Source organism: Symphalangus syndactylus, chromosome 1 (genome assembly GCF_028878055.3).
Source record: "Symphalangus syndactylus isolate Jambi chromosome 1, NHGRI_mSymSyn1-v2.1_pri, whole genome shotgun sequence".
Taxonomy (NCBI): Eukaryota; Metazoa; Chordata; class Mammalia; order Primates; family Hylobatidae; genus Symphalangus; species Symphalangus syndactylus.
The window spans coordinates 141,007,891-141,031,952 of NC_072423.2; the positions used below are offsets into that span (position 1 = coordinate 141,007,891).

Sequence of the window (24,062 nt, forward strand, 5' to 3'; positions counted from 1 at the left end):
AATAGCATGCAACCGATGTTATTATAGTGTGCAGAAACGAGGATGGATGATGAGAAAGAAGATAAACTGGATAAACAAGTGGTCACAACCCAGATTACAGACAGACAAGGGGTGGAGAGCTCACAGTTCACGCTGTGTTAATGAGTGAGATGGGTGTGAAGCTATTTGAGTGACATCCAGAGGAACAGGAGAAAGACAGCCAGCTGTCTAGCAGGATTCTGTCATGCTTAAAATATTGGAAAGTCGCATTTGTTGGAAAACTTAAATTAGTGTCAAGGATGTCCCACAGCAAGAACACGTTGATGGAAAATTTATTCAGTATAACTGTGAATCCAACATTTATTTGGCACCCAAAATTAAAAATGTGCATGTATTCTTATCTCACCCGATGTAAGTAAAGTATGAATTATTGCCATTATTAAAAGAGAAAGCCGAGCCTCTAGGTGATAAGAGACTTGCCTGAGGTTACTCATTCTACCCTGCAGAAGCACAAAATGTGTCCAGGCAGGTAATTGGCACTGTGGTTGTGAGAGATGAAGGCCTCACTCTTATTCACTACCTCTCTGCTCCATGCTGGACAAAGGCATAATGTTTAAATGTCAAGGATCAAAACCATAACTTCACACCCAATAAGATATCTCTAACCAAATATAGATAGGAGGAGTAAGTTCTGGTGTTCTATCGCACAGCAGAGTGACTATAGTTAACAATAATATGTTGCACATTAAAAAATAGCTACAAGAGAGGATTTTGAATGTTCTCATCACAAAGAAATGACAAGTGATTGAGGTGATGAACGTGCTAATTACACCGATTTGCCCATTACACAATGTATACATGTTTCAAAACACCACACTATGCCCCCATCAATACGTATAATTATTAGGTGTCAATTAAACACAAAATAAATTCTTTTTTCAAAAGGAGCAGACAATAACAAATTATCAGGCATGTGAAAAATTGGAATCCTCATACAGTGTTTGTGGGATGTAACAAGGTAAAACCACTTTGGAAAACAGTTTGCTAGCTTCTTACATACTAATGGAACAGAATAGATACCCCAGAAATAAACCCTCACAGATAATGGTCAAATGATTTTGACAAGTGTGCCAAGACCATTCAATAGAGAAAGGACAGTCTTTTCAATAAATGGTGCTGGAAAAACTAGGTATCAGAGTGCAAAAGAATGAAGTTGGACCCTTAGCTAATAACACACACACACAAATGAACTCAAAATAGATGAAAGACTTCAACATAAAACTCTGAATCTCGGCCGGGGGTGGTGGCTCACATCTGTAATCCCAGCACTTTGGGAGGCTGAAGCAGTTGGATCACAAGGTCAGGAGTTCAAGACCAGCCTGGCCAACATGGTGAAACGCTGTCACTACTAAAAATACAAAAATTAGCCGGGCATGGTGGCGCACGTCTGTAATCCCAGCTACTTGGGAGGCTGAGGCAGGAGAATTGCTTGAACCCGGGAGGCAGAGGTTGCAGTGAGCTGAGATTGTGCCACTACATTCCAGCCTGGTGAACAGAGTAACCATCTCAAAAAAAAAAAAAAAAAAGGCCTACTCAGAAGTTGCTGCGAGGTGAGATCGCACCACTGCACTCCAGCCTGGGCAACGGGGCAAGACCCCATCTCAAAAGAAAAAATAAAAAAAGAAAGAATCTCTTAAAAGAAAATACAGAAAAAATCTTCATGATACTAGATTAGGCAATGGTGTCTTGGATATAACACCAAAAGCACAGGCGGCCAGGTGTGGTGACTCAGGTGTATAATCCCAGCACATTGGGAAGGTCAGGAGTTCAAGACCAGCCTGAGCAACAAACAAGACTCCATCTCTACCAAAACTTTAAAAATTAGCTGGACATAGTGGTGCACGCCTGCAGTCACGGCCACTCAGGAGGCTGAGGCGGGCAGATCCCTTGAGCCTAGGAGTTCGAGGCAGCAACGGGCCATGACTTTGCCACCATACCCCAGCCTGGTCAACAAAGCAAGATCCTGTCTTGAAATAAATAACAAAAACACAGGCAACAAAAGAAAAATAGATAAACTGGAATTAGTAAAAACTTTAAATTTCTGTGCACCAAAAGACATACACAACAGAGTGAAAAGGCAACCCAGATAACGGGAGAAAATATTTGCAAACCATATATTTGATAAGGGGTTAATATCCAGAATATGTAACGAATGCCTACAACTCAACAACAACAACAACAGCAACGAATTTTTTAAATGGGCAAAGGACTTGAGCAGACACTTCTCCAAAGAAGATATACAAATGGTCAATAAACACATGAAAAGATGCCCAACATAATTAATAATTATGAAAATGGGCCAGGCACAGTGGCTCACGCCTGTAATCCCAATACTTTGAGAGGCTGAGGCAGGTGGATCACCTGAGGTCAGGTGTTCAAGAGCAGTCTGGCCAACAAGGCGAAACCCCATCTCTACTAAAAATACAAAAATTGGCTGGGCGTGGCGGCGCATGCCTGTAATCCCAGCTACTCGGGAAGCTGAGGCAAGAGAATCGCTCGAACCCAGGAGGCAGACGTTACAATGAGCCGAGATCATGCCACTGCACTCCAGCCTGGGTGACAGAGCAAAACTACATCTAAAAAATATATATATATATAATTTATATATATAATAATATATTTTATATATAACATACATTTTATATATAATATATTTTATGTATAACATATATTCATATATATCTTATGTATATATAATATATATTATATATATTTTATGTATAATATATAATATATATTTTATGTATAACATATATTATATATATTTATGTATAATATATAATATATTATATATATTTTATGTATAATATATTATATATTATATATTTTATGTATAATATACTATATATATTTTATATATATTATATATATTTTATGTATAATATATAATATATTATATATTTTATGTATAATATATAATATATTATATATTATATATTTTATGTATAATATATAATATATTATATATTTTATGTATAATATATAATATATTATATATTTTATGTATAATATATAATATATTATATATTTTATGTATAATATATAATATATTATATATTTTATGTATAATATATTATATATTTATGTATATTATATATATTTTAAGTATAATATATAATATATTATATATATTTTATGTATAATATATTATATATATTTTATGTATAATATATTATATATATTTTATGTATAATATATTATATATATTTTATGTATAATATATAATACATTATATATTTTTATGTATAATATGTTATATATTTTATGTATAATATATAATATATATTTTTTATGTATAATATATAATATATATTTTTTATGTATAATATATTATATATATTTTATGTATAATATATAATATATACATTTTATGTATAATATATATTTTCATATATATTATATATTTTTTCATATATATGTATGAAAATGCAAATTAAAACTACAATGAAATACCACCTCACTCCCTTTAGCATGGCTACTGCAAAAGAAACAGAAAACTGTTGGAGAAGATGTAGAGAAACTGGAAACCTTGAATGTTCCTGCTGAAGACGTAAAATGGTATGGCTGCTATGGAAAACAGTATGACAGTTCCTCAAAATATTAGAAATGGAACTACCATATGATGCAGCAATTCCACTTCTGGGTATATACCCAAAAGAACTGAAAGTAGGAAGTCAAAGAAATATTTGGACACCCAGTCACAAAATGACAAATACTGTATGATTCCACTTACATAAGGTGTCTATGGTAGCCAAATTCATAGAGGTAGGAATGGTGGTTGGTTGCCGAGGGCTTGGAGGAAGGAAGAGGGAGCTACTGTTTAATGAACACAGTTTCAGTTTTGCAAGCTGAAAATTGTTCTGTGGATGGATGGTGGTGATGATTGCACAATAATGTGAATTTCTTAATACCAATGAACTAGACACTTAAAAATAGTTCAGATTAACTTTAGATCACCTGTATTTTACCACAGTTTTGTTGTTGTTGTTGTTTTGAGACAGGGTCTCACTCTGTTGCCCAGGAGTGCAGTGGCATGATCACGGCTTATTACAGCCTCAACCTCCCAGGTTCAAGCAATCCTCCAACTTCAGCCTCCTGAGTAGACAGGACCACAGGCATGTACCACTACACCTGGATAATTTTTTTATTTTATTTTTTATTTTTATTTTTTGGTACAGACAGGGTCTTACTATGTTACTCATGCTGGTCTCAAACTCCTGGGCTCAAGTGATCTTCCCACCTCAGCCTCCCAAAGTACTAAGATTACAGGCCATGAGCCACCATGCCCAGCATTACCACAGTTTTTTGTTTTGTTTGTTTGTTTGTTTTTAGACAGAGTTTCTCTCTTGTTGCCCAGGCTGGAGTGCAATGGTGCGATCTCAGCTCACTGCAAACCCCACCTCCTGGGTTTAACTGATTCTCCTGCCTCAGCATCCCCATTAGCTGGGATTACAGGCATGCACCACCCTGCCCAGCTAATTTTGTATTTTTAGTAGAGACACGGTTTCTCCCTGTTGGTCAGGTTGGTCTCAAACTCCTGACCTCAGGTGATCCGCCCACCTCGGCCTCCCAAAGTACTGGGATTACAGGCGTGAGCCACCGTGCCCAGCCCACGCTTTTTTAAAGAAACAACAATTTTTTCAAAAAGTTAAACATAAATATACTATATGACCCAGCAAATCCACTAAGTACCTACCCAAGAGAAATAGAAATATATCCATACTAAGACTTGCATGCAGATGCCTCAGCAACATTATTCATGATAGCCAAAAGGCAGATATAATCTAAATGCCCATCAACTAGTTAACGCAGAAGCAAAATGTGTTCTAGTCATATAACGGATTATTACTTGCAATGAAAAATAAAGAAGTCCTGACATATACTACAACATGGATGTATCTCAAACACATTACACTCAGCATAAGAAGCCCGTCATAAAAGGACACATACTGTATACTTCCATTTACGTGACTATCCAGAAAAGGCAAATTTATAGAGACAGAAAGATTAGTGGTCATCTGGGGTGGGGGGTAGGAGCAGGGTTAACTGTAAATGGACCCAAGGATCCTTTGGAGGTGATGGAAATCTTCTAAAAGGTAGATGGTGGTGATGATTGTACAACTTGTCAATTTCTTAAAAATCATTGAATTGTACACTTAAAACTAGAGAATATTATGGTACCTAAATCATAACTCAATAAAGTTGTATTTTAAAAGGCAAGAACTGATAGTAACTATCACTTCAAAGACAGGTGTTCTGAAAAGTTTCTCCAAAGTGCGTCGCAGAATTGGGGCTTATCTTCTCCTCACAAATTAAGGAAACTTTAGTAAGACAGATACACTTACAATTTAAAATAATTTTGTTTTTAATAGGACCAGCACATGGGGGTCTTCTTCTCTGTCCAAACCCAGTCCTTTTCGGATCTAAATAAGCAAAAGGTCCTTCCTTCACTGTCAGAATCTGACTTGGCAAAAGAGAAATAGCAAATGACAAGACAAGTGAGCCATTAAGTAGGGTGCCCTGTTTTTGAAATTAGTAGAGAGTTGGAAAGAATTGAAACTTGCTAATAATAAAGACTAGTGTTGCTGGTATTCATTCTGGGATTCCCTACTTCAGCAAGTAAGTCCAACTTTCTGGTCTTTTCACGAATTCATTGGAGCCAAACTGGAATCGAAATGAATTTCTGGGCTGGGTGTGGTGGCTCAGGTTTGTAATGCCAACCCTTTGAGAGGCCAGGGCGGGAGAATCACTTGAGGCCAAGAGTTAGAGACCTGCCTGGGAAACACAGCCAGATTCTATCTCTACAAAAAATAAAAATAAAAATTACCCAGGCATGGTGGCTCACACTTGTAGTCCCACCTATTTAGAAGGCTGAGGCAGGAGAATCACTTGTGCCCAGGAATTAGAGGCTACAGTGAGCTACGATCACACCACTGCACTCTAGTCAGGGTGACAGAGCAAGACCCTGTCTCTAAAACAATTAATTAATTAAAGTGAATTTCTAGATAGTTATTCTAGTTCCCTTCTTAAAACTACCATACAGGCCGGATGCAGTGGCTAATGCCTGCAATCCCAGCACTTTGGGAGACTGAGGCGGGCGGATTACCTGAGGTCAGGAGTTCGAGACCAGCCTGGCCAACATGGTGAAACCCCGTCTCTACTAAAAAAATACAAAAAATTACCTGGGCGTGGTGGGGCGTGCCTGTAATCCCAGCTACTCAGGGAGGCTGAGGAAGAGAATTGCTTGAATGTGGCAGGCGGAGGTTGCAGTGAGCAGAGATTGTACCACTGCACTCCAGCCTGGGCAACACAGCAAGACTCCATCGCAAAAAAAAAAAAAAAATTGAAAACCAAAACTGCCATATAACATGCAAGACACAGCCTAAGGGTGGGGGAAAGGAAACTAAGAGTTTCTGGAAAAGGTTATTAAAAGGGAGTAAGGGGTGAGACAAACAATGCGAGAGGATTGTGGTAATAGGATTTAAAATTTCATTTGCTACCATTGCAAACTGTTTGAGTTTTCCACTTAACTGTGTACATGTATTTAAAAAAGATATTTTTGTTTTGTTTGTTTGATTGGTTATTTTTTTTTTTTTTTGAGACGGAGTCTCGCTCTGTCTCCCAGGCTGGAATGCAGTGGCTCGATCTCAGCTCACTGCAAGCTCCGCCTCCCGGGTTCACGCCATTCTCCTGCCTCAGCCTCTCCGAATAGCTGGGACTATAGGCGCCTGCCACCACACCCGGCTAATTTTTTGTATTTGTAGTAGAGATGGGGTTTCACCGTGGTCTCGATCTCCTGACCTCGTGATCCGCCTGCCTCGGCCTCCCAAAGTGCTAGGATTACAAGCGTGAGCCACCGTGCCTGGCCATTTTTTTTTTTTTTTTTTGAGACAGACTCTCTGTCACTCAGGATGGAGTACAGTGGCATGATGATCTCAGCTCATTGCAACCTCTGCCTCCCAGGTTCAAGCGATTCTCCTGCCTCAGCCTCCCGAGTAGCTGGGACTACTAGACGCATGCCACCATGCCTGGCTAATTTTTGTATTTTTAGTAGAGATGGGGTTTCACCATGTTGGCCAGGCTGGTCTCGAACTCCTCACCTCAAGTGATCCGCCCACCTCAGCCTCCCAAAGTGCTGGGAATACAGGTGTTAGCCACATGCCCAGCAAGATATTTTAATTACCTTTTTAAAAAACAACACCTGGAGTCCACAGTAAGCAGCTGGGATTGCCAAAAGTTTTCTCTTTGGAAATGAGCAGTTTGAATTATGCTGATGTAATTTGGAGTAGTGCTTCTCAAACTCCAATCTACTCAGGAATCACCTGGAGATCTCATCAAAATGACGATTAAGATTCAGTGGGTGTCGGGTGGAACCTGACATTCTACCTTTCTAAAAGTTCCTGGGTGAAGACCACTCTTTGAGTAGCAAAGATTTAAAGAGATAAAGATGGTTTGACTTCAGCAACACCTTTCTCTTCTCCCTGAATTAACTTTAGCTTTTCATATACAGATTAAATGGTTCAGTAATCCTTCCCTGGGACATAAGCCCTTTTTCTTCCTCCACTGTGTGACAATCCTTCCAGTTCACACAGTTGTACATGGAAGGCCAGCAGAAGATACCATAATGCTATGACTTCAAGATGGGATTTTTAAAATATGGGAACTTTAAAAATCTGACACAAGTGAAAAGAGGAAAGTGTACAGGTTGGGGGTCAGGGTTCCCTCAGGAGAACAAAATTGCCTGGGATTGAGATAGAAATAGAATCGTAAGGGAGAAAAGGTAACTAGTGAGGTAATTCACTATCAGATGCATCTCTGAAAACCGTATTTTTTTTTTTTTTTGAGACAGAGTCTCGCTCTGTTGCCCAGGCTACAGTGCAGTGGTGCAATCTCGGCTCACTGCAATGTCCGCCTCCCAGGTTCAAGCAATTCTCCTGCCTCAGCCTCCCGAGTAGCTGAGATTATTGCCCGCCAACACATCCAGCTAATTTTTGTATTTTTAGTAGAGACGGGGTTTCACCATGTTGGCCAGGCTGGTCTTGAACTCCTGACCTCAGGGGATCTGCCTGCCTCGGCCTCCCAAAGTGCTGAGATTAGGCGTGAGCCACTGCACCTGGCTGAATGCCTTAATTTAGAGTGCCATTTTGGTCTGTGAAGCCACAAGGAATCAAAAAAACAAATATTAAAGAGTGGTCAAGGCTACAGAAAGAGAGTGGAAAGCATATCATGAGGAAATGACCCAAGACAAAACAACCCAGGTATAAACAAACACCTCATTCAAATTCTTCTCATCTATGCTCTCCGCGGTTACTCCAAAATCAAATCAACAGAAAATCTTCATGACATCCCTGTCTGGAAGAAATCCTTGCGTTTATGCTGGAATTGAATAATAAACTGCCCTCCCTTTGCTAAATATTATAATTAGGGCCGCTGACTGAAAGGTCTGGAACCCCCTTGGCAGGCTCTCTGAAGATGCTGAAATGGCTCCAGTGGTTACCAAATAGCCTAGGGGTTGGCCAGACCCTTCATTACATCCAAGTGACCTCTCCAGGAGCAAACCTAAGCATGCATTACCCCTGAAAGGGCCTCAGGAGGTCCTGGGTGACACTGGGGCCTAGAAACTAGTACCCTGGAATGCTAAACAGAAGACAATTTCTTTCCATTTAATACACACACACAGAATTTATCAGAAGTTATCTGTCAAAATGCCAGAGCAGTCAGTCAGCTCAGACTTCGACACAGTGGAAAGATCTGTCAAACGGCTTGGCTAACATTGAGCAGTTCAGACAACCAGATGACTAACAGAATTTTTCACCCTTCCGCCTGCTGTTTTGGCACCAAATCAACCAGGATGAGCAAAATAAGTAGTGCCTTATATGTTGTTTCCTTGGACAGCTCACGTTCTCATGTTATCAGTCATTATCTGAGATGATGACTCTCACATCCACATAACTAGCCCAACCTGTAAAGTAGAACTTCCAGCCCTCATTTGTAACTGCTTACATCCAGCATTTCTGCCCAGTCAAGTTTTACAGAAAGGCTTGCCTTCCATCCCAATACTCCCTTTTCAACTACCCTATTCCCTTTGTTGGCACTGTCCTTCTCCCAGCTCCTAAGGTTAATCTGCACTCAATGCCCTCATCCAGGCCACCTGATTCTTCTTCCAAACTCTGTCAGATCTATACCTTCTCCATTGTCATTGCCAGGGCCCCAGTTCATGCCCTTATCAGCCAACTAGAAGAAATACTTCCTCCCCTCTTCCAGTACATTCCCACTCCCAACCTTCCTCCTAATACCAGCTCACGTCACTCTACTCTAAAATGCCACCTAAGAACGTCAAGCATTTGTGTTTACTACTTTCCAAGGCAATTGCAGTCCAAATCATGTTATGTTCCCCTCCCAACAACCCTGTAGGACAAGTAATTCAATGCTTAGAGAAGGGGTGTGGCTTGCCTGAGTTCACCCAGCTGGCAAAGAACAAGGAGCCAACACCAAAACCTAGAACTCCTCTGTGGCATTCTAAAATAACTTGTGCCTCCTCCTTCTTAAAGGGCAAGGACACTATTATCAAATGGAATCAGTCCAAATTTTCTACCTGAAATTCAAGACCTTCTATCAACTCATTTCTTCCTAACCTAGCAGACCCTATTTCCCAGTTTCTCTTTGCCCGTATTTCTCTTTTCCTCCAAGTTGGCTAGCCTCTTTATTAAAAACAATAATTATTATTTAGCATTGTTTTAATTATAATAGTAACTGACATCTATGAGGCATTCAGAATGTTCCAGATTCCATACTAAGTTGCTAAATACATTATTTCATTTTATCCTCAAAACAGCATTTGTCTATTAACAGACATATCTAATGTATCACCTCCAACAAAGAACTCTTTATTCTTACCCAAACCTGCTTCTCCTATGGTATTCTCTACCTTGGTAAATGGAACTACCATCCATTCAGTTGCTCAGGCCAAAAACCTGGACATTATCATTCATTTCTGTCTTTTCATCACCCCTGTAACAAATTAAGTCCTGTTGCCTCTACCCTCACAATATAGCCCAAACTAATTCTCACCCCTCCATTCCTACTACCCTAGCCCAAGACACCATCTACTCATACCTAGACTACAATAACTTCCAATTGGCCCTCTTTATCTACTGTTTCTCTCATATACTTTATTCTTCTCAGAGCAGCCAGAGGGGTCACTTCAAACCGGAAATCTAATTTGAATTCACTGGAAACAGCCCAGATGTCCATAACAAGTCAACAGATAAACCAACTAGTACATCCATACAGCAGCATACTCCTCAGCAATAAACAGAAATTAACTACCAATGCACCCAACAACATGGATTAATCTCAAAAATATACCGAGTGAAAGAACAGTATGCACTATGTGGTAACATTTATATGAAAAATAGCTAAATTAACTTAAAGTGACACAAATCAGATCAGTGGTTGCTTCCAAGGGAGACAGATTTGAATGGCAAGGAGCAGGCGGAAATTTTCTAGGGGGATGGAAAAGTTCTGTGTCTTGATATGTATTTGTTGAAACTTATCAGAACTAAAGATCTTGACATCACTGTGTAAAAATTATATGTTGGCAATCTGGCCCCCATTTATCCCTTCCACCTAATCTCCTACACTCATCCCCCCAACCCCACCCACCTTCATCTAGCCACACAGGTCTCCTGACAGGCCTCGCACACAAAAAGCCACTTCTGGCCCCAGAGTCTTTGCACAGCACCTTCTTCCTCACTTCTTATCATGCAGGCCTCGGTCTGTGTCCCTTCTGCAGAAGGATTTCCTGGGCATGTATCTAGAGGAATTCCCCAGGCATTCTCATTTAATTCTCTGTTTTCATTCTCTGCGAGGCACTTAACACTTTCTGTTATTTTCTGGCTTATTGTCTGCTTCTGCTACCAGAAAGCAAGCTCTGCAAGAATAAGGACCCATCTGTCACTGTATCACCAGCATCTAAATCAACACCTGGCACATTAAATAACAATTTGTTGAGTAAACGGAAAAAGTTGACATATATCACTGTCTCCATATTACAGCTGCGAAATCTGAGGCTTGTAAAGCATAAGTAACCTCCCCATAGTCACACATCAGGGTTCAAACCCAGGCAGTCTGTTGCCCAGGTCCATGTTCTAAACTACTCTCACATCTGGCTCACATCAGTTTTGCTTCTCTGCTTGGTTTTACTCTGTTCCCTCTACCTGGGCTGGGTCTCTCTCCCACCCTTTCACCTGCCCCAAGCTCACGATGGTTTCTCTCTGCATTGACTTCATGCTTGATTATTCATTTTAATTTTTCTTTCACTTAATATCTGTCTCCTCAACAAGAAAAGGGCTCCTTGTGGCTTTTGCTTCCTTTTGTACATGTAGCAGAGAAGTGGCCACAGGCCCCTAACCGGTGCTCACAGATGTGTTCCTTTAGAGGTGGGATGAGTCAGGTAGTCCTGTGAGTATGTGCAAATCCTGGGTTACATGACTCACTTCATTATTTCAAAGTATGCTGACCTCGGTGTCTTTGGCATTCTGCCATCTAGTTTCAACACCAGCTTGTCAGAGCTGATGCAAATTGGCACTGCCACCATCAATCACTACGATATTACTCAGGTCTCATCCTCGTACTTCTGGAACCTCCTGCATACCACACAAACCTCGCAAAAGGCTGCACAAGCCAAGAGTACGCAATGCATGGGGACTGATTACGATGGCATGGAATTTAATGGAAGCAACCCCATACAACTTGCCCTGAGGTCACTGACAAGATTACCCTAAACCTCCTCCTGATATTAGGTGATGTATTGTTCCAAGTGGACCATTAGAGACATTATTCACACTTTTTTCCAAAATAAATGCATCCATCTCCTTCACATCTGTAATCAACCCCAGCACTTTGGAAGGCCGAGGCAGGTGGATCACAAGGTCAGGAATTCAAGACCAGCCTGGCCAAGATGGTAAAACCCCGTCTCTACTAAAGATACAAAAATTAGCTGGGTATGGTTGCAGGCCCCTGTAATCCAAGCTACTCAGGAGGCTGAGGCAGAGAATTGCTTGAACCCGGGAGGCGGAGGTTGCAATGAGCCAAGATCACGCCACTGCACTGCAGCCTAGGTGATAGAGCAAGACGCCGTCTCAAAACAAAAAACAAAAAAACAAAAACAAAAACAAAAACAAAAAAAAATGAGCCTAAAGCCAGGCACAATGGCTCATGTCTGTAATCCCAGCACTTTGGGAGGCTGAGGCGGATGGATCACTTGAGGTTACGAGTTTGAGACCAGCCTGGCCAACATAGCGAGACCCCATCTCTACTAAAAATACAAAAATTAGTCAGCTGTGGTGGTACATGCCTGTAATCTCAGCTACTCAGGAAACTGAGTCAGGAGAATCACTTGAACCTGAACATGGAAGTTGTGGTGAGCTGAGTGATTCTCCTGCCTCAGCCTCCCAAATAGCTGGGATTACAGGCACCTGCCACCACATCTGGCTAATTTTCATCTTTTTTTTTTTTTTTTTTTTTTAGTAGAGATGGGGTTTCACCATGTTGGCCAGCCTGGTCTCAAACTCCTGACCTCAGGTGATCCGACCACCTCGGCCTCCTAAAGTGCTGGGATTACAGGCATGAGCCACTGTGTCCAGCCTCTTTTTCTCTCTTTTTTTTTTTTAAGACACAGGGTCACTCTCCGTAGCCTAGGCTGGATCACCAACTCAGCCTCCTAAAATGCTGGGATTACAGGCATGAGCCACCATGCCTGGCCATCTTTATAACACAGTTTCCTTTCCACCAATCTCACAAAGCCTGTGAATATCAAATTACCAATTTATTCAACAAATATTTATCAAGTGCCTACTATGTGCAAGGTATGATCCACCTGGGATATGAACTTAATGGAAAATTTAATGGAATTTAATCCCCATACAACTTGTCTGTTTTTCTCATGGGCTGAGGCCTTATGGGCTCCATGAACCCAAATCTCTGCTTCATGGAGCTTCTATTGTCATAAGGAAAACAGACAAGAAATCATTTTTTAAAATATAATTTCCAAATATTAAGAAGTGCAGTAAAGGAAAACAAAACAAGATAGAATCATAGAGTGATACATGGGGTGCTGCTACTTTAGACCGGAGAGTCAGGAAGGCTTCTCTGAGAAGCTGGCATTTAAGAACAGACTGGAATGAGGCTTTGAGAACAAGATACGGAGATAAATGGGAGAGAAAAGTGTGCAAGGCAGCAGGTAACCACATGCACAATTAGATGCTAGAGATGAATGTGATTCAAAATTATAAAAGACTTGATTCCATTTGAATTATAACTAGGTGATAAATTATCTTAAGAAGTTTGAGGCCGGGCGCGGTGGCTCACGCCTGTAATCCCAGCAGTTTGGGAGGCCGAGACGGGCAGATCACGAGTTCAGGAGATCGAGACGATCTTGGCTAACACGGTGAGACCCCGTTTCTACTAAAAATACAAAAAATTAGCCGGGCGTGTTGGCGGACGCCTGTAGTCCCAGCTACTCAGGAGACTGAGGCAGGAGAATGGCATGAACCCGGGAGGCGGAGCTTGCAGTGAGCTGAGATCGCGCCACTGCACTCCAACCTGGGGGACACAGCGAGACTCCGTCCCAAAAAAAAAAAAAAAAAGCAAGTTTGAACAGCAGGTACCTGAGCAGCAATCTTCCAAAGGAGCCCATGGAATTTAATGTTAAATGAGTAAATAAATGGCAACAGATATAACACCCCATGTGTGCAAACATACAATCTTTAAGTAAATTCCCATTTTCTTAAATGTATCAATTATGGAAAAGACTAATTTATAAGTGGATGGTTCGAATGAATCAGCCATTAAATAACAAGCTCATCATATATTCAATACTACTTTTCAGGGACAGTTGTTATGAAAAATCTTTGTGGAGCTGTAGAGTAATCTTTGCTTCTCACTGTCATTCCTGGGGAGAGGGTGGCATTTAATGGCCTCAGCAAGTAGTTCTAGAGAACACGGGAATGAATGTTCTCTTTCCAACATCTCTATCAACCAAGCCCACATAAGAAAGGTGGCATTGCCCACTGGAGCTTTATGTACTGGGCTCTGGCCAGCCTTTTAGGAAAGCTGCCATCACTCTCAACATGTATGGTTCTGCATGGCTCACCGACTACAACGTATAGCAACTCTAGTCATCTTCCAGGACGAGGGACAGGTGGTAACAGGATTTCACATGAATATTTACCAGTAAGGACTCACCAATACGGACTCCAGGGGAGAAGGAGCTGTGCAGCCTAGACATACTACCAGCAGTGACATTATTATTAGCCCACATGAACCCACCTCCTTATCATTCTACCTCTCTTCCTTTCATAATCCTTATCTATATCTACTTGGCCAAGTACCCCTCCTTGATTTGTTTTTTTTGTTTGGGTTTTTTTTTTTTTTTTTTGAGACAGACTATCGCTCTGTCACCCAGGCTACAGTACAGTGGTGTGATCTTGGCTCACTGCAACCTCTGCCTCCTGGGTTCAAGCCATTCTCGTGCCTCAGCCTCCCAAGAAGCTGGGACTACAGGTGTGTGCCACCATGCCCAGCTAATTTTTGTATTTTAGTAGAAACAAGGTTTTGTCATGTTGGCCAGGCAGGTCTTGATTTCTTGGCCTCAAGTGATCTGCCCACCTCGGCCTCTCAAACTGCTGGGATTATAGGCGTGAGCCACCACACCCGGCCACCTCTTTGATTTCTTATCCACATTCCTGCCCTCCTGGGTTCTTCCAAATTTGACTATCAAATTCCCATCCTTTCTTTCAAAAGCCTAGTTAAAGATTCATCCCATAGAATGGTGTGACCCCAGGAGGCAGATCTTGCAGTGAGCTGACATCATGCCACTGCACTCCAGTCTGGGTGACAGAGCGAGACTCTGTCTCAAAAAAAAAAAATAAAGATTCATCCCATGAGGTTGTCCACATCCAATGACTTCCATCCTGAAAACTGCTGGCAATGTTTTAAGTTTTTAATTTAAAAACATGTGTCTTTACAAACTACTGCTATATGCAATAATATAGATGCATCTGACAGACATAATGTTGAGTGAAAGAACCCAGACACAAATAATTCATACCATATGATTCAATTTATGTAAAGTTTAAGAACAGACAAAACTAATCTCTGGTAATTGAAGTCAGAATAAGGATTACCAGGAGTGGGGAGGAGGCACAAGAGAACCCTCTGAGATGCTGGAAATGTCCTACAGCTTTATCTAGGTGGCAGTTGCATAGATGTATACACATGTAAAAATTAATTGTGCTATAAACATGATTTGAGCCTTTTACTCTATGCATAATGCAACTAAAAGTTTTTTTTAATGACTCCTTTGTATCATGTTGAGATACTGTTGTGTGAACAGTCTTATATAAACTGGTTGGGGGACTTCTAATTTTTTTTTTTTTTTGAGACAGGGTCTCACTCCATTGCCCAGGCTAGAGTGCAGTGGTGTGATCTCAGCTCACTGCAATCTCCGCCTCCTGGGCTCAAGCAGTCGTCCCAACTCAGCCTTCTGAGTAGTTGGGACTATAGGCGCAAGCCACCACGCCCTGCTAATATTTGTATTTTTAACGTGTTGCCCACGCTGGTCTGGAACTCTTGAGCGCAAGCGATCCACCTGCCTCAGCCTCCCAAAATGCTGGGATTACAAGGGGGAACCACGGTGCCCAGCTGGACTTGTAAACTTTCAAGACAGTCAATTTCTTAACTTTCTGACACATTTGGCACCTTCTATAGCCTGAGTAGGTATCTCTTTCATCTTCCTTCAACAGAGAATTCTATTGGGCCAGCACAGTGACCAGTCTTGATTGTCACCTTTAAAACAATCAAGAGGCCGGGCGCGGTGGCTCACGCCTGTAATCCCCACACTTTGGGAGGCCGAGGCGGGCAGATCTCGATCTCTCAGGAGATCGAGACCATCCTGGCTAACACGGTGAAACCCTGTCTCTACTAAAAAAAATACAAAAAATTAGCCGGGCGAGGTGGCGGGCGCCTGTAGTCCCAGCTACTTGGGAGGCTGAGGTAGGAGAACGGCATGAACCCGGGAGGCAGAGCTTGCAGTGAGCCAAGATCGCGCCACTGCACTCCAGCCTGGGTGACAGAGTGAGACTCTGCCTCAAAAAATAAATAAATAAATAAAACAATCAAGAGCATGTATATGTCCTGGGCCAGTAATAAAGAATGCTTATTTTGTTTACTTTATGGTCTGCACAGGTTCAATGGACTAGAAAATCCTTTGAACATACCTCTCAATTGGAGTACAATAAATTTCAAACGACAGCAGAATGCCTAAAACAAATGTAATCCTCTCCGGAAACCATCTGGAAGAAAAGCGACCCCCTCCACTCCCATGCGAAAGTTTTGGAAGAGGAGGCAAAATGGTGCATAGGAAAGAGGAGCTACTTGGGCAGACGCTTTCCTGAGTAACCACTGTAGCTTGAAGAAGTCACTTAACCTCTTTGGGTCTCAGTTCCCTGCTAGTAAAATGACCTCCCTTACCTTCCACTTACCCTGGGTAGAAGAATCAAATGACGTGAGACGTAACACTTTGGCAAACACACAAACTGCTAATACAAATGGAACGTTTTTTACAAATAAAATTAAGTAGACATTTGTGGAATGCCTAGGTTCCAGGAACTTTCATATATCCTGAAGTATTTAATCTTCACAATAAGTCACTGAGGTGGCACCTGGACTCCTACTTCACCAAGGAAGAAACCGAAACTAGGCAGTTAAGGCGCTTCCCGGCCAGGCGTAGTGGCTCAGGCCTGTAATCCCAGCACTTTCAGAGGCCAAGGTGGGCGGATCACGAGGTCAAGAAATTGAGACCATCGGCCGGGCGCGGTGGCTCACGCTTGTAATCCCAGCACTTTGGGAGGCCGAGGCGGGTGGATCACGAAGTCAGGAGATCGAGACCACGTGAAACCCCGTCTCTACTAAAAATACAAAAAAATTAGCCGGGCGTGGTGGCGGGCGCCTGTAGTCCCAGCTACTCGGAGAGGCTGAGGCAGGAGAATGGCGTGAACCCGGGAGGCGGAGCTTGCAGTGAGCCGAGATTGCGCCACTGCACTCCAGCCTGGGCGACACAGCGAGACTCCGTCTCAGAAAAAAAAAGAAATTGAGACCATCTTGGCCAACAGGGTGAAACCCCGCCTCTACTAAAAATACAAAAATTAGCCGGGCGTGGTGGCGGGGGCCTGTAGTCTCAACTACTAGGAAGGCTGAGGCAGGAGAATCACTTCAACCTAGGAGGTAGAGGTAGCAGTGCACGCCACTGCACTCCAGCCTGGCGACAGAGCAAGACTCCGTCTCAAAAAAGAGAAAAGGGGGGCGCCCAAAGGCACCCAGCATAGAGGGAAGGAAGCAAGAATTCCCCTCCTTCTCTCCCCATGTGCGAGTAGCTAATGTGCCTGTTCTAATTCCCCGTTTGAATCAGATGACCACAGCAGAAAAGCACCATGCAAGAGTAGGAAACTGTTGACAATTTTTCCTAAATAGCCACTTTTCTCTTAACGACAGACTAACTAATCAGAAGCCACTGAGCCTTGAAAATCCTAATTTTATTGGCACTACACGGAGTATTCATCTGAGAAGCAGATGTGCTGACTGCTCCCAGGCATCTTACAGGAAAGTGTATATTTCACCCTCCACAGTCACCATGATGGATCAGACCCTGTGGATTTACTTAACAACCACAGAATTAAATCTGGCTAACACCAAGGCAACTGGGTTTAAATCTGCCGGGTGATTTTTAAAAACAAAACAAAACAAAAACCTTAAACAGTGCTATATCACAAATCGCTATTTGCAAGCACACACTTCCTAAAACAAAACAGTCCTCAGCAGATTTTGCTATTTTGCCCTGTAAACTACTTTCTCAGTTATATAAAACTACAAATTGCAATCTGAAGGCTTTGCAGGCTTGAATTTCCATCTTCCCTGAAAATTTCTGAGGATGCAGAATTAAATTTGGACATCTTTCTCTCAGGCTTTTTGTATTGTGCCTGCCAAATAAAACATTTTTTCCTTTGTATGCTTGGCTTTATGATACTTACCGCATTTTAGAGAAGTCACCACAGGATATAATTGTACACAATAAACTTATGTGGCTAAAGACTGATCTTTTAAAACAACATCTTATCCACCTCCCTCCATGTTTTGTATTTTGCGGTGACAATATTGCCTATCTGAAGCCTTGCCAAAAAGATATTTCTAATTTAGTTTCTGTTTGCAAACCAACAACCAATTTGATACAAAATATCACTTTCAAAAGGTATTCATGGGCCTTGTGTGGTGGCTCACGCCTGTAATCCCAGCACTTCGGGAGGCGCAGGCAGACAGATCACTTGAGGTCAGGAGTTTGAGACCAGCCTGGCCAACATGGTGAAACCCCATCTCTACTAAAAATACAAAAGAATTTAGCAGGGCATGGCGGCATTTGCCTGTAATCCCAGCTACTCGGGAGGCCGAGGCAGGCAAATTGCTTGAACCCGGGAGGTGGAGGCTACAGTAAACTGAGATCACACCACTGCACTCCACTCCAGCCTGGGGACAGAGTGAGGCTCCGCCTAAAAAAAAAAAAAAAAGGTACTCATGGCAAGAGGAAACTTTCCGCGATGGAAGAAGTCATAACACTGAGTTGTGGTGATGGATGCACAACTGCATACATTAACTCAAAAGCAGCATAGTTACAGTGGGCAAGTTTTATGATCTATAAATTATACCGCAATAAAGCTGTTTAAAATATATGCCCATGATTCAAAAAGTGAGATTTTTCAGATTTTAAGTGTTAGTCAAATTCATATTAAAAGCATTGGTTTAGGCTAGGCATGGTGGTTCATGCCTGTAATCCCAGCACTTTGGAAGGCCAAGGCAGGCCAATTGCTTGAGCCCAGGAGTTCAAGACCAGCCTGTTAAACATGGCGAAACCCAGGTTGGCGAAACATCTCTATAAAAAATACAAAAATTAGCCGGCCATGGTGACGTGCACCTGTGGTCCCAGCTACTTGGGAGACTAGGGTGGGAGGATCACCTGAGCCCACTGCACTCCAGCCTGGGAAGCAGAGTAAGACCCTGCCTCAAAAAAAAAAGGGGGGGCAAAACAAAAACCACTGATGTTTTTTCTTTCTGTGCTGCAAAGGTATTTGTCTAAAACAGGCTTTCTCAACTTCCGTTAATTCTATTAATATTTTGGACCAGATAATTATTTGTTGGGGGGAGTTGTCCTGTGCATTGTGGGATGTACAGCAACATTCCTGGCCTCCACTCACTAGTTGCCAGTTGCATTCCCCCCTCCCAGCTGCAAAGACTGAAAATGTCTCCAGACATTGTCAAATGTCCCCTGGGATGCTAAATAGCTCCTGGGTGAGAGCCACTGCTCTAAATGCTGACAACTGAAAAAGACAGTTTGTTCTCTGGGGGAGTGACTGACAAATACAAAGGTGTTGGGGGGCACTCTCCAACTATAAGGCTTGTTCTACTGCCCCATCCACCAGCCCTTAGCCAACAGAGGATGCTTTTTATTTTATGGTGGCACATCTGCCTCTGCTGTCTGTATATTCTACAGCCAGTGCTACTTCTAGATTATAAATCATTATTATTATTATTATTTTGAGACAAGGTCTAGTGCAGTGGCATGATCTCAGCTCACTGCAACTTCTGCCTCCCAGGCTCAAGCCCTCCACCCACCTCAACCTCCTGAGTAGCTACGGACTACAGGCACGCACCTTCATGCCCGGCTAATTTTTGTAATTTTTGTAGAGACAGGGTTTCACCATGTTGCCCAGGCTGGTCTCTCGAACTCATGAGCTCAAGTGATCCGTCTGCCTTGGCCACCCAAACTGCTGGGATTACAGGCATGAGCCACCACGCCCGGGACCAATTTTTTCAATTAAAACTAATTTTATAGTCCTGTACCCTTGAAACTGCTTAAATGTGGCACCTTGCCCAGAACCCAAGCAACTGGGTTCTCCATAAATGCTTTGGGGCCACTGACTCTTATATATGAGTAAAGCACCAGGCAATTCAGTTTAGCCAGCATTAACCTAGCATCTTTATGTTCTAGGAATTCTGGGAACACTTTTTTCTTTTAACTTTAAGGTTGAAGTCATGATCACCACTTTACACATGCAGTCATTGAGGCTCAAAGAAAAACTAAGTGACTTGTGCCTAAGATCACACAAGTGGCAGAGCTGGGGTGGATTCAGGACTGAGTCTGTTGCTCTTACTTGACTTCCAAGTTAACAGTGTCTCCCCTACCTTCTGAGCACTTGCCATGGGCAAGACACCACGCTGGATGTGTAATACAGCCCATTTTAAATCCTCACTGTTATGCTATCAGCGGGGTAACATCATTCCTTTACAGACAGGGAAATAACGGCTTAAATAAAATCCTTATCCAAGGTTGCAGAGCTGGATATCCCAAAATTTGAACTCAGATTAGTCTGAACTCTGAAGCCCATCCTATTGTCTCCCCTTAGGTATTAATATAAATGGCCCGTCCTTTAGGAAGGGTTAGTCAACGGGTTTTGTTTCTCTTTTGAAGTTAGTAGATGATACACTTTCATTGAAGATGATTTGGATTTGGCCTACTCATACATTCACTTGAGTTTCTTTTATAACATTAAAAACCCAGTCCCAAGCAGGCATGGTGGTGCAGGCCTGTAGTCCCAGCTACCCAAGAGGCTGAGGTGGGAGGATCACCGGAGTCAAGGAGTTCAAGGCTGCAGTGAGCTATGATCGTGCCAGTGCACCCCATCCTGGGCAACAGAGCAAGACTGTGTCTCTAAAATAAATAAATAGGCCAGGTGCAGTGGCTCACACCTGTAATCCCAGCACTTTGGGAGGTTGAGGCAGGCAGATTGCATGAGCCCAAGAGTTGGAAACCAGCCTGGCAAACATGGCAAAACCCCATCTCTACCAAAAAAAATACAAAAATTAGCCAAGTATGGTGGTGCATGCCTGTGGTCTCAGCCACTCAGGAGGCTAAGGTGGAAGGATCACTTGAGCCTGGGAGGTAGAGGTTGCAGTGAGCCAAGATCACACCACTGTACTCCTGCCTGGGTGACAGAGCGAGACCCTGTCTCAAAAAATAAATAAATAAATAACCCAATCCTATCAGTATCTGTGGGATACCTAGAACTGTCCTATATGACAAATCTCTACTTAGTTGTCAAGAAGTGATTAAGTTAAAATTCCACAACTGCTATCATCACAGCTAATCATTTCTTCCATTTTCTCTTCTCTGGTTCATTCGCTTAGTCAATAACCGCATCGCTAAGAATCTATTCAAAGATTCTAAATGCATATCAAATAATCATACAAATCATAAAAATCATAATATAAGCACCAGGAAGAGTACAGATGAATTTGGATAATTTCTAATGGGAAGGCGGCTCAGGGGGGTAAAGGAAAGGCAAAGAAACAGTTCTACAGGAAGGGTTGGGAGTTAATTTTAAAATGTGGAAAGAAGAGCTTCCAGTCCCAGTGAACAGCATGTGCAAAGCCCCTCACCCCACCTCACCCCCGACTAGGTGAAAGGAAACCATGTGCCTGAACCCTCGATAAGGAGCCACAGATAGCAGTAGCCAGGCCATGCAGGGCCTTGTGGACCGCAATAAAGAGAAATTAAAGGGCCTGAAGTGGGGGTGTAACATGGTCAGATCTACTTTTTTTAATTTTTTTTATTTTTTTTTTTTTTGAGGCAGAATCTCGCTCTGTCGCCCAGGCTGGAGTACAGTGGTGCAATCACAGCTCACTGCAACCTCTGCCACCACGCCTGGTTAATTTTTTAGTTTTTGTAGAGACGAAGTCTCACTATATTGCTCAGGCTGGCCTCAAACTGCTGGACTCAAGTGATCCTCCCGCCTCGGCCTCCCAAAGTGCTGGGATTACAGGTCTGAGCCACTACGCCTGGCCTAGATCTACATTTTTAATGATCACTCTGCCTGTGTCACACATAACCAAAATGACTCTGAAGCAACCTTTACCAGGACACAGTTCAAAGATCTGGATCCTGCAAAACAAGTTTGTTTGTTTCTTTTCTTCTTTCTTTTTTTTTTTTCCTTTTTCCTTTCTCTGGGGTGTGCCACGTCGCCCTGGCTGAGTTAGCTCCCTTCTTTTTTGGTTTTGTTTGTGAAGTTTAAAGGCCAGATTTATATCAGGCCTGGGACTTGTTTTTCTTTCAAAAGCCCCCCAGTGAACTACCTTATCTCTTTCTAGATCCCTCCTCATTCTCTAATCTCTCTAATCTAACTTGCCAAGGGGCCTGTGGCAAAGGTAGAGCAATCTGTCCTTTTGGGGTTGCTCATATTAAGTGCAGAAACAAGCTGAGAGAGAACCACAGATTTTGCTTTCTTATACTCCTTCGTACCCAATCAAGTCCAGTTAAATTTTTTTTTTTTTTTAATAAGCAAATCTGAGATAGTGTCACTCCCCAGGTTAAGATTCCTACACTCCTCAGTGCCCTCTTGGCCACGTACCCCACCCGGTGGCCCTAGGCAACAAAGGTCTGGCTTGAGTTGGCCCACCTCCAAGCTTCCAGAACTGCTTTCAGTTTCTCCACTACAAGAAGCTTCACCCCACCCCACTCTGCCCTGCCAAGAGTTCTTAGCAGCCACTGACACCTCCTCCAGGAAGCAAATCCCACCCTACCAGTGCCCCAGTCTATGAACTCTCCTGCTCTGGGTCCACAACTACTCCAAGAAAGTAGTTTTTCTGAACTTCTCTGTAATTTTGGTTCACTGCCCTCCTCCCTAGGACCCCAACACATGGATACACACACATGCACTTGTGCACACACACAGTAAGTAACTCCTGAAGGACAAATTCTGTGTGTCATAGGCCCAGCACCTAGCAAAAAGCCTGACACCCAGGTGGTAATCCTCTAAACATTTACTGAATGAATGGACACATAAAAATGAACACTTTCAGCCGGGCATGGTGGCTCATGCCTATAATCCCAGCACTTTGGGAAGCAAGGCGGGCAAATTGCTTGGGCTCAGGAGTTTGAGAACAGCCTGGGCAACAAGGTGAAACCCTGTCTTTACAAAGAATACAAATAATAATAATAATAGTGTACTGGTACACGCCTGTAGTCCCAGCTACTCAAGAGGCTGATGTAGGAGGATCACCTGAGCCCAGGGATGTTCGGTCTGCAGTGAGCTACCATCATGCCACTGCACTCCAGCCTGCATGGCAGAGTGAGATCGTGTCTCAAAAAAAAAAAAAAAAAAAGACCTTAAAATAAATTTTCTCTTTCTCTTGCTGGGTCATGAAAGTGACCAGAAAACACTCAAATCCCACTTGGAAGTGGTGCTACATCTCACCCATGGAAATTTGAAAAGATCAAAAATATCAATGCAGGCCACATATGCTCATGGTTTTAGACAAAACCAAAACTTCAGGAAAGTTTTCAGACATTAAAGCTACAGCAGGCAGCAGGAAGTCTTTAAGAGGTGCTGGTGATGAGAACCCAAAAAATAAATTTTAAAATAAAGCCAGAACAGAAACACTGAGTTGAGACAGTTCCTGCATGAGCCCACTTTGGCTGCAAAACGCCAAGGCCACCAAGTAATTGCCCTTGCTCTTTTTTTTTCATAGGTTTTTGTGGAACAGGTGGTGTTTGATTACATAAGTTCTTTAATGGTGATTTGTGAGATTTTGGTGTACCCATCACCCAAGCAGTATGCCCTGTACCCATGACCTTCTTCTTAATTCTGTACATAGCTCGCCCTTCTGCCTACTACAGTCAGTGTCCCGTTCACATTCGTCTAATGCCCTTCATGATCAACTCCTGGGCTTGCACCTTTCTTAGAAGCACACTCCCCACTTCATCTTTTTGCATTCCTTCTTCAGAAATAACCACATGGCATTATTGTTTCTGTCTTTTCTGCTAAAATCAAAGGGGACAAATAATATATTGTCCAGGTCTGAATTGGAATGTGGTCTGTGGACTAGCATAGCATCACTTGGGAGTTTGTCAGAAATGC

The 24,062-nt window shown here is 42.4% G+C and overlaps 1 protein-coding gene across 2 annotated transcripts in view; it reads right to left on the bottom strand.

The window, feature by feature from the left end:
* KAT2B (lysine acetyltransferase 2B) overlaps nt 1-24,062 on the bottom strand; it is a 120,729-nt gene that overhangs the window by 94,800 nt on the left and 1,867 nt on the right. The gene's annotated exons all lie outside the window — the stretch shown is intronic.